General features: G+C 36.3%; 1 protein-coding gene across 2 annotated transcripts in view; it reads left to right on the top strand.

The window, feature by feature from the left end:
• The window catches only part of LOC107678782 (cysteine-rich motor neuron 1 protein-like), a 65,379-nt gene that overhangs the window by 21,474 nt on the left and 32,195 nt on the right, over positions 1–11,710 (top strand). The gene's annotated exons all lie outside the window — the stretch shown is intronic.

The following is an 11,710-nucleotide window of genomic DNA, read 5'->3' as shown; positions in this document are numbered from 1 at the left end:
GTGTGTGTGTGTGTGTGTGTGTGTGTGTGTGAGTGTGTGTGTGAGTGTGAGTGAGAGTGAGAGAGTGTGTGTCCTCTGCCCAGACATGATGTAAGTGTTGCTAGGCACTTTATACTATTACACCATTCTGCCCGTGACACATTTGAGCCATTTTCACGAGCAAATATATCACCTTAAATGAAGCCTTTGTGCTTTTGTTTGCCGAACGCAAGAGACGGCATTGTAGTGGCGATTTTTCCCATCGCCAACGAATAGCTAATTATCCCCAACTGAGGATGTAAATAATGGCATATGCATTAGCCGCTGAATGCCTACATTATTGTGATTGGGCTTGGAGACAGACGGATTGCTTTGACCTCTGATGCTCATTACTGAATCAATCTGCATAAATGTGAACATGCACAGTGATGCGTTACATAATGCCATTAATGGAGTATGCAGATGCAAAAATATTCTAACGGTAATAAACTATTGCTTAGCAATACATCTGATTCTGCTTTAACATCTTTAAAGGGGCTATTTGTATTGCTCAGAACTTGCTCTTTTAAACCTCATGAGATTTAATGTTCTTGCTTGTTGTTTCATTGAAGTATCAACTTGGTCTCCGATGTTTCTGACCCTAAAAACATAAATGAGACATTGTTGAGATCACTTCTGCAACACTATATGTGAGATTATTGGAGTCTTTCTTGGGAGAAACATCTGAGAAAGTCTTGTTTTTCCCTCCATTTAATCTCATTCATTAACATTTCTTCTGAGAAATAAATACAGGCCCAAATGAGTCACCAGTCATCATCCAGTAAGAGTATAGAGGTGTGAAATGAATGAAAAGCAACTCAGATTGTTTGGTGAGAAATGACTGAGCTCATATTGAGATCTCTGACTTGTGATTGGAGACTTTGGTATTTTGGCAAGTCTGAGCACTAGTGATCGACCGATATTGATATTTTATAACCGATACCGATACCAATTATTTGCATGTTTATGTGCCCGATAACCGATATCCAGAACCGATTAAATTCAGCACTTTTATTTCCAACATGCGCCCATTCATGGCTGCATATTATTTAATTCATGCAAAGTTACGTCTTTATTGGGACAGGACTTGACGGATTATCTTACGTGACTCCGTGAGTTCATCTCTATTTCTTCGAGCCAAGCTGCATAAACTGCATATCAGGCATTTATGTAATACATCTAATTTGTGCATTAATGGCTGTTATGTTAAATAAAGTTTACTAACTACAGTAAATCAAGTACCTGTGCACGCCGTTGTTGTTGCCTTGTTTCCCCTCAGATGCGCTGCAATGTTGATCCTGCGTGCAATTCTCAAAACATCCACAAGATGGCGGCGTTTTTCGGTGAATCCGATATTACAAAACCGATATCAGATTATTGTAAAATGCTTAAAAAATCTCTACTGAGCACTGCTTGAGACATTGTTGAAATCTTTTCTGAAACTCTAGAGGAAACGTGTGAGATTATTGGAGTCTTTTTCTTGGGAGAAACATCTGAGAAAGTCTCGTTTTGCTCTCCATTTAATCTCATTCATTAAAATTGATGAGAAATAAATGCAGAGCCAAATGAGTCAGTAGTTTTTATCCAGTGGAAGTATAGAGCTGTAAAATGAATATGAAGCAGCTCCAGACCATGTGATGAGAAATGATTGAGTTCATGTTGAGATCTCTGACTTGGTATCTTGGCAGATCTGAGCACACTTTGAGACATTGTTGAGATCACTTCTGCAACTATATGTGTGAGATTACTGGAGTGTTTTTGGGAGACACATCTGAGAAAGTGCTCTTATTTTAATGACAGGAACACTCTGAATTCATTTCCGTTCTTCTGAGAAAATTGTGGTATTTTTATCATGATAGCATCTGGAAAACCGTAGTATTACCATGGCACTATAGTTAAAAAACATGGTAATACCGTGGAACTTTGATATATATTATGGTACAGTATGATTGGTATATTTATATAGCGTGGTATTTACATGGTACCTCATAGGATGCTTTATGGCAGCGTACCAGATTATTACCGTGGTACTTGTGTTAGAGTCTTAATGGATTCATTCAGCTACAGGACAGAGATGAATTCAGAGTGTTTCTGCCGTTAACGTGAGCGTCATATTCCTCCGTGACAATATTCAGAGAGGAAGTTGATCAATGTGAGCTTTGTGTGGAGCGGAGCTAAAGCAAACACCGCAGCACAGATACTGTATTTATTCAGCGGTTTCTGCGGCTCGATCGCAGCCTCCACATTTCCTATGAGCCGCATACATACTGGCTCTATTCTCTGCCTCGTTTTGGGCTTTAAATAACCTCATTTTCTGTTAATTAACAGTCTGTGTGACCTACGGACGGGGAAGGAAAGGGCTGGAAACTCCATCAGTAAAGCCACTGACTTCTGGGAGATACCGCTGTGCAAATCATGTTGTGCAATTTCATTATTTCATGCCGTTTTATTATTTTTCCCAGCTGTAGACGGAGGATTCTCAGCTATGCAACGGGTTTAGCTTGTAAACAAATGTTTCTGAGGCTTTTATTAGGGGCGTTCACTTCACTCGAGAGGCGTTGTGTTCAAAAACAACTAGACTGATTAGAAAGAAACATGCTTGAGATGATTATTAAAAGTTGAACTTGATGTGTGTCTTATTGCAGTGCAACAAGCAACAATTAAAAAGTTCAGACAATAATAACAGACATGCATCAAAAAAAAAATCTGCTGATTTGCAAAAAAAGGCCTTAAATTACCTAATTTGATGATGCTCAAAAACATCAATAGAAACCGATTTACAGATTTTTCATAAAATAAGAATAAGATTTTTCAAATGAGTGAGTGAGTGAGTGAGTGAGTGAGTGAGTGAGTGAGTGAGTGAGTGAGTGAGTGAGTGAGTGAGTGAGTGAGTGAGTGAGTGAGTGAGTGAGTGAGTGAGTGAGTGAGTGAGTGAGTGAGTGAGTGAGTGAGTGAGTGAGTGTGTGTGTGAATGTGTGTGAATGTGTGTGAATGTGTGTATGTGTGTCAGATTTAAAGCACTTACCGAAATAACAAAAGAAGGCAAATGTCAAAAGTTTAGGTTTTAATGACAAAAATAATTATTTATTTATACCTTTATTTAATTTATAATTTATGAAATTTTATATAGAATTTTATATAAAAAATGAATATGAAAATTAAAATTAAACATGCAAAATATAGAAATGTTATATTATGTTGCTGTCTTGGGAATAATAATAATAATAATAATATTTTTTATATTATGTTGCTGTCTTGGGAATAATAATAATATAATAATAAAAATATATTTATTTTCCTATTTGACACTGTAAAGCTGCTTTGACACAACCAGTATTGTATAAAGCGCTATACAAATAAAGGTGACTTGACTTGACTTAATAATACTATTTTTATATTATGTTGCTGTCTTAGGGGATAATAATAATAATTATTATTATTATTATTTTATATTTTTGTATTGTTGCTGTGCATTCAAGACATTTAAAGCATGAACAGAAAAGTGAATATCATTGTTCATATTCATCCATTAAAATGTTAAATAAATTAAATGGCCTGTGAGCTCATGCTGCATCATTTCCTTCATTAGCGATACTAAGCAGTAGATTTGTGCAGCTGTCATTGCATTTGTCACATAACTGTGTTTGTCCTGCATGTCTGATTCCACACGGCTGATGTGTTTTATTTCCATTACATCCTGAAGTAAACCGTGTTTCGATGCCTGTAGTAGCTGTTGCTCCTGTAATAGCAGCACAGCAGAGAAACTCAATCTCCCACTTTTCTTTTCCTGAACAGCGGCCAAAATACACCCTGGAGAATCGCAGCGTCTCCACAGCCGTATCAGACCATCATATTCCCGACCGCGCACAATGAGGGAATTACATACACAATGCAGTCAATGAGGAGAGTGTTCACGAGAGGCTGAATGATGCTGATGAATGAATGAACGAACGAGCCAATGAATGTGAATTAGTGATCATGTGAATAGAATTTTTCAGTGTTTCCCACAGGATTTTGAGAGACTAAGGTGGGAGAAGTCCGTCTAAGATGGCTGCGGAAGAATATTTTGTACTTTTTTAAAGTTAAATGCATCAATCTTGTGCATGTTTAGAGCAAAATTAACAGCTTCAACCACTTTCCAGTGATAAAATTGAACAGAGAAAAAAAAAAAACTTTATATTGACTAGGTCGACCAAAATTGTATTAGTCGCTTAGTCGCAGAAAAAAAAAATCCACAGGAAGTGCACGGACAGATCGTTAACGGCTGGATTTTGTGGTAATACAGTACATCCAAACGCTCATCGACAAGTCATCGACCTCAAATATGGCTTATCATCTGAAATATGTGAGTAGTAGTAACTTTACATGGCCGCTCAATCTAATGTTAACCTAGAAAAATGTGCGCAGTTCAAGTGTCTGAACAGTAGTGCGCTCACTGCATGACAGATGGAGGCACCGGTGCGCTCACTTGCTCTTAAAATACTCCGTCATTTTGGTCATACAGATCAGAGTAATACATCTCTCAAATCTGTAAAACCCCACAAGGTGGGAGGAAGATTTGCAAGTTAACCAAAAATCTGCTTGAAAACAACAGGATCAATATTATTTGAGTAGAAAACAAAACAACATACAGTTAATAGCTGTTTTCACATAACTGTAAAAATGTTTCACAAGGTCGATGCTTATAGATTATACATGCACACAAAGCGGGGAAGTTCTGGAAGAGTGACTAGTGTGCAATCAGCAGAACATAGTCAGTCCAGTAAAAATAGACCAAAACATTCCATTACCCTCTGGAAAGGTGTGCGTCATATAAGCAAATAATCAGCTGTATCAGACCATCATATTCCCGACCGCGCACAATGAGGGAATTACATACACAATGCAGTCAATGAGGAGAGTGTTCACGAGAGGCTGAATGATGCTGATGAATGAATGAACGAACGAGCCAATGAATGTGAATTAGTGATCATGTGAATAGAATTTTTCAGTGTTTCCCACAGGATTTTGAGAGACTAAGGTGGGAGAAGTCCGTCTAAGATGGCTGCGGAAGAATATTTTGTACTTTTTTAAAGTTAAATGCATCAATCTTGTGCATGTTTAGAGCAAAATTAACAGCTTCAACCACTTTCCAGTGATAAAATTGAACAGAGAAAAAAAAAAAACTTTATATTGACTAGGTCGACCAAAATTGTATTAGTCGCTTAGTCGCAGAAAAAAAAAATCCACAGGAAGTGCACGGACAGATCGTTAACGGCTGGATTTTGTGGTAATACAGTACATCCAAACGCTCATCGACAAGTCATCGACCTCAAATATGGCTTATCATCTGAAATATGTGAGTAGTAGTAACTTTACATGGCCGCTCAATCTAATGTTAACCTAGAAAAATGTGCGCAGTTCAAGTGTCTGAACAGTAGTGCGCTCACTGCATGACAGATGGAGGCACCGGTGCGCTCACTTGCTCTTAAAATACTCCGTCATTTTGGTCATACAGATCAGAGTAATACATCTCTCAAATCTGTAAAACCTCTACGTTTATTTGTGTGCACTCACTATAACAACAAAACATTGTGCTTTTGTAAAATAATGAAAGCAAACAGGGTGCGCTTTCTGCCGTCTCGGTCTCTGTGAACTTGAGCGCGAAACTCAGTGTATAGGCCTACTTGCCTTACAGACATGAAATATATATCTATAGAGAGTGAAATGTCTACTTTCAAATGAACCAATTCAAATGAAAAAACAAATATTTTCAGATTATGTAATCCGTATGAAGCTTGCATGTAGGCGCATCCACTACTGTGGAGATGACGAGTCAGTCTCACCGACTTCATCTCTTAAGCCCAAAACTCTAGTTTATCAATAGATTATTAAAATGTTAATGCAGTTTAATTTTACTGTTTTTCCCTGACACATTCATAATCATTACTTCTGCCGGTGCGCTGTGGCAAGCTTTATGGGTGCGCCTGAGCTCTTATTAGGCTTTGTAGGCAACTAAAGGCTCATTATCATGATTTAAATGGTTTATTAATAAACGTGCGATTAGTCGACTAATGCTTAAAATGAACGACTGCTAGTCGACCAGAAAAATCTTTAGTCGAGGGCAGCCCTAATATTGACTGTACCTGGATTTTAGTTCACATTCACATCACATGCACACTGTTGTAATGAATAACAACAACAACAACAACAATTTTGTTGCCTGTCTTAGGGATATTATTATTATTATTATTATAATTATTATTGTTTTATATTATGTTGCTGTCTTGGGGATAATAATAATAATTGTATATTATTATTATTATTATTATTATTCCTGGGACATAAATATATTCATGTTCTAATACAACTGCACTTTAAAAAACTATTTAAATAATTTATTTTACTATTTTACAGTAGTAAAATTACAACACTTACCTCTTAATTGCAACAGTTAAACCCTTTTATTTTGGCAGAAACCTGCAGGGAGACCTTTAACTTTCGGTCAGTGCTTCTCCTTACAATTCCAGTGAAATGCTGTAATCTTCATGCAGCACAACAGACAATATCTACTTATATAATTAAATTTAAACAGCTTTTTGTGATTTGGTAAGCGTACTAAGCCATATCCTGATTTCGATTTTGGTTCAATTGACGGATGCTTTGGCAAAACACCATGTTTTGAGATCTTGAGTGCAAGAATATTTTCAGTTCATTTTGAAACCAAAGTCTAGATAATTAATGCGAAACGCTGATATTTATGGGTTTCCGTGGAGACGAGCGTTCAGGAAGCTGTAAAACTGTCATTGAGTGAAAGTTGATGACAGGATGAACACCTGCCAAACCTGCAACAGGAGCATCCTTCATCTCGCTCCGACTCTGACCAGTGTGTTCATTCGGAGGAAGGTGTGTGAACGCCACACTATATCTGATGCGTGTGTGTGTTTGTTTTCTGAGGATCTGAAGTGTGCTGGAATCACATGCCCACCGCTGCCTGTCTGATTCGGTTCTGACGCACAGCTACACGCCTCCTGCCGGATGCTGTTTGTATTGAGGGTCTGGAGACAGACAAAAAAAAAAAACATGCAAATATTAACGCAGAAGTGTGTTTATAATCAACTTAATTTCATGTTAATCTTAAATTAATCAATGTTGAAAGCAAGTTTAATGCTAACCAGCTGCAGCCATCAACAGTGGTGTGACAGGATTATTTCGTTTGTCTTTTTGTTTTCTGGCTGCAATTTTACAGACATGGTGATGGAAAAAAATGGGATGGGAGGAAAAATTATATTTCAGTGCTCATGCGTTCCTTCGTAAAACTTTTGAGTTTCCCCCAAGAAAGTGTTGTTTGTTCGGAAAACTTTTGCATTCCCTTTTACATTAGTTCGCAAAACTTTGCCTTCCCCTAAAAAAGTTTGTTTGTTCGCAAAACGTTTGCCATTCCCCTTTACATTAGTTCGCAAAACTTTGCGTCCCCCTAAAATGTTTGTTTGTTCACAAAACTTTTGCATTCACCTTTACAAAAGTTCGCAAAACTTTGCGTTCCCCTAAAAAAGTTTGTTCGTTCACAAGTTTTGCATTCCCCTTTACATTAGTTCGCAAAACTTTGCGTTCCCCTAAAAAATTTTGTTCGTTCGCAAAAGTTTTGCATTCCCCTTTACATTAGTTCACAAAACTTTGTTTTTGCTGACAGTACTTTTGCTTCTCCTTTACATTAGTTCACAAAACTTTGCATTCCCCTAAAAAAGTTTGTTCATTCGCAAAAGTTTTGCATTCCCCTTTACAATAGTTCGCAAAACTTTGCGTTCCCCTAAAAAAGTTTGTTAGTTCGCAAAACTTTTGCATTCCCCTTTACATTAGTTCGCAAAACTTTGCGTTCCCCTAAAAAAGTTTGTTTGTTCGCAAAACTTTTGCATTCCCCTTTACATTAGTTCGCAAAACATTGTGTTCCCCTAAAAAAAGTTTACATTTATTCGCAAAATTTTGTGTTCCCCGAAAAGTTTACGATTGTTCACAAAGCTTTTGTGTTCCCCCTAAAAAGACTCTGTTAGTTAACAAAACTTTTGCATTCCCCTTTACATTAGTTCGCAAAACTTTGCGTTCCCCTAAAAAAGTTTGTTTGTTCGCAAAACTTTTGCATTCCCCTTTACATTAGTTCGCAAAACATTGTGTTCCCCTAAAAAAAGTTTACATTTATTCGCAAAATTTTGTGTTCCCCGAAAAGTTTACGATTGTTCACAAAGCTTTTGTGTTCCCCCTAAAAAGACTCTGTTAGTTAACAAAACTTTTGCATTCCCCTTTACATTAGTTCGCAAAACTTTGCGTTCCCCTAAAAAAGTTTACATTTATTCACAAAATTTTGTGTTCCCCGAAAAGTTTACGATTGTTCACAATGCTTTTGCGTTCACCTTTACGTTTGGTAAAATAACTTTGCGTTCCCCCCAAAAAGTTTCTGTGCGTTCGCAAAACTTTTGCTTCCCCTTTACATTAGTTCACTAAACTTTGTGTTCTTTCACAATACTTCGCAAATTCGCAAAACTTTACGTTCTCTCAAAACCTTTGCGTTCCCCTTTGTTAGTTCACAAACTTTGTTCTCTCGTAATAATTTTGCATACCCCTTTACATTTGTTCACAAAACTTTGCTTTTGCTCACAGTACTTTTGCATTCCCCCAAACGTTTACGTGGATTCGCACAACTTCTGCATTCCCCTTTATGTTTGTTAGTAAAACTTTTTATTTGCTCACAATACTTTTGTGTTCCCTTTTGCGTTTGTTCAAATACCTTTGTGTTTGCTCGCAAAACTTTTGCATTCCCTCAAAAAAATTCTGTTCATTCGCAAAACTTTGCCATTCTCCTTTACGTTATTTTGCAAAACTTTGTTTGCGTGCAAGTTTTTGCGTACCACTTTACGTTTATTCGCAAAACTTTACGTTCACTCACAAAACGTTTGCATTCCCCCAAAAAGGTTTACACACGTTCGCAATACTTCTGCATTCCCCTTTATGTTTGTTTGCAAAACTTTACATTCACATGCAGTACTTTTGCGTTCCCCTTTACGTTTGTTCACACAATTTTACATTTGCTCACAATACTTTTGTATTTCCCAGAGTAACTTTGTGTTTGCTAGCAAAACTTTTGTGTTCCCCTTTCTTCGGTAAGCAAACATTTTCGTTTCGCAGAGAAACTTTGCATTCGCTCACAAAACTTTTGTGATGGAAATAATATGAGGTGAGAGGAAAACTGTTTTAATGCTTTTGCTTGCGAACGCAAAGCTTATTGAGGCGACTCAATACTTATGTGAGAGAATGCAAATGTTTTACGAGTGAATGCAAAGTTTCTCTGGGAAGTTTTGTGAGCGAATGCAAAAGCATTAAAATATAATTTGTCCTCTCATCTCATTTTTAATCCATCATCAGTTCCCCTTAGGGGCTCCGAAGTGATTGTTGGGTGTCAGACGTGTTATTTGGCGCAGAATCACGGCTGGTCAGGACATGCTGCTAGTTACATGAAACAGATTCTCCTGTGAGAGCAGGACAGACAGGAAGTGATGAGGTGTGAAAAAGGGGCGGGGTCAGTGAGACAGGGCCTCTGTGTTTACTCTTTGTAGGCGTCAAATATTCCCTGTTTTACCAGCAATCCAAATTCCTGTGTCGGCCTGTTGGCCCTGCGCTAAATGTGTGCTGCCTCCTGGAAATAATGGTCTTAAATAGAAGCGCAGAGGGCGGAGAAAAAACTGCTTACGCATCAGTCAGAAGGGTTCAACAGGTCACTGAATGTCTTGAGTCAGTGTGTGAGAATGAGAGAGTGTGTTACAGAGAAAGAGTTTGTGTGTAATTTTATATATAATATAATATAATATAAATGCTCTAAAATTCTCAATGTTTATTTATTTACTTATTTATTTTCTGAGTATTTAGCAAGTATGCAAGTTAGTTTATTTTGCTGGTCTTTATTTTGTGGACTTTATTATTATTATTATTATTATTATTACAAATTATTTTAATTTTTGTATCTTTTATATATATTTTTAAGGATGCACAAGGTTCACAAAATAATTATTGTAACTTTTTTTATTTTATTTATTTATTTTAATTATTGTCAAAAAAAAAAAAATATATATATATATATTTTATATATATATATATATATATATATATATATATATATATATATTAGTAATTTATTATGTATATTTAAGGTAACTTATAATAAAATATTAATGGAGATTTCTCTGGTCGTGTTCTGAGTAAACTGAATCAGGCCAGTATAAGTATATTTTGTATAAGTGGGTCAAAGACGAAAAAGGGTTTAAACATAAAAACAATACTGCTTTAAATTGTTGTTGTTTTTCCAAAAAAAAAAATAAATAAAAAAATAATTTTTTACGTTTTCTGCTTAATGTAATTGTATTTTTGTTTTTGTTTTTCTGAGCAAAAAATAAATATCATACATGTTTTCCCTGATTTACAGAAGACACCCACTAAAATGTCATTCAGTGTAACAATCTTGTCAGGCATATTTACAACAAAAATCTATTTATGACACATTCAAAAACTAATTACTTTCACCCCAAATACTAATTAGTTGTTATTTTACATTTTTTTTAATTTGCTACTATCCTAGGTTTTGCCCATTTGTCAGTAATAATTTTTTACTCATTTAAACCCTGATAAAATTTAATATGCTCACTCATTCTTTTATGTATTTTAATATGTACACGTCAGAATAAGCATGTTGTTTGAATTTTTACATAAATATTGTGTTACACTGAATGACACTGTAACATTGTTTCAACCAAATTTTGACATTTTACTCTTCAAAAACGTATTTGAAACCTTAAATGTAGACACTTTACTCGCATTTAATGTGCTGTCTATGGACATAAAATCACTTTTGATGCGGACATCTTAACGTCTTTGACCCAAGTACAAAGTAAATATATTTTCCTTTAATTTCATAGATTGGTACCTGACATGCAAATGCAAACCCTTCCATTTATAAATTGTTTTAGTATTTTTCAGTATTTAAAAATGCTGAAAAAGAACACAGGAATACTATGGTGTCCAAAAAGCCATGTCCAGAAACCTCAGTAATGTGATGTTGAGCTGCAGTGTGTCTTGTGTCTGGGTCCGCTGGCGTTCCTGAGTGCAGGGGTTTATGGGTCTCTAATGAGCCGTACTGGAGCTATTGTTCATATCGTTGATGTGTCGAGGGCTCTGGAGACACTGAGGGTTTCCGGCTCTGACCGCAGGGTCGTCTCTCTGGTTTTCTTTGACCTCGTATGTGAAAGTGTGTGTTTGTGCGCGAGTGAACACCGATTACACGGCTTCACACGCCACATCTGAGAAGTGCTGCAGAAGTGCTGAGCTCAGCGATATCCAGCGCGGTCGTGTCTGATTGTTGGGTTTATGTAGATTTAGTTTAATGAAGGGTTAAACCCACCTCACTATTACAATGAACAGCAGTCGATTCACAGTGAAGTATGAAAGAATCATGGAAAATGATTTCAGTGATATTCTATTTGATTCCTCTTTGACTTTCATAACTTTGATGACTTTGACTTTGTTTAAAATACTTTGTGCATGATTGTGTTTACATACAGTATTGCCATAGCATTATTACAAAAAACTGACAAGAAGTAATAAGGTAATAATATATATATATATATACACTGTCTGTGTGTGTTTGTGTGTGTGTGTGTGTGTGTTTGTG

The sequence above is a fragment of the Sinocyclocheilus anshuiensis genome, unplaced genomic scaffold, assembly GCF_001515605.1.
Source record: "Sinocyclocheilus anshuiensis isolate Anshui unplaced genomic scaffold, SAMN03320099.WGS_v1.1 scaffold208, whole genome shotgun sequence".
NCBI lineage: Eukaryota > Metazoa > Chordata > Actinopteri > Cypriniformes > Cyprinidae > Sinocyclocheilus > Sinocyclocheilus anshuiensis.
The sequence above is the reverse complement of the archived record's forward strand: the minus strand, read 5'-3'. Positions and strand labels throughout refer to the sequence as shown.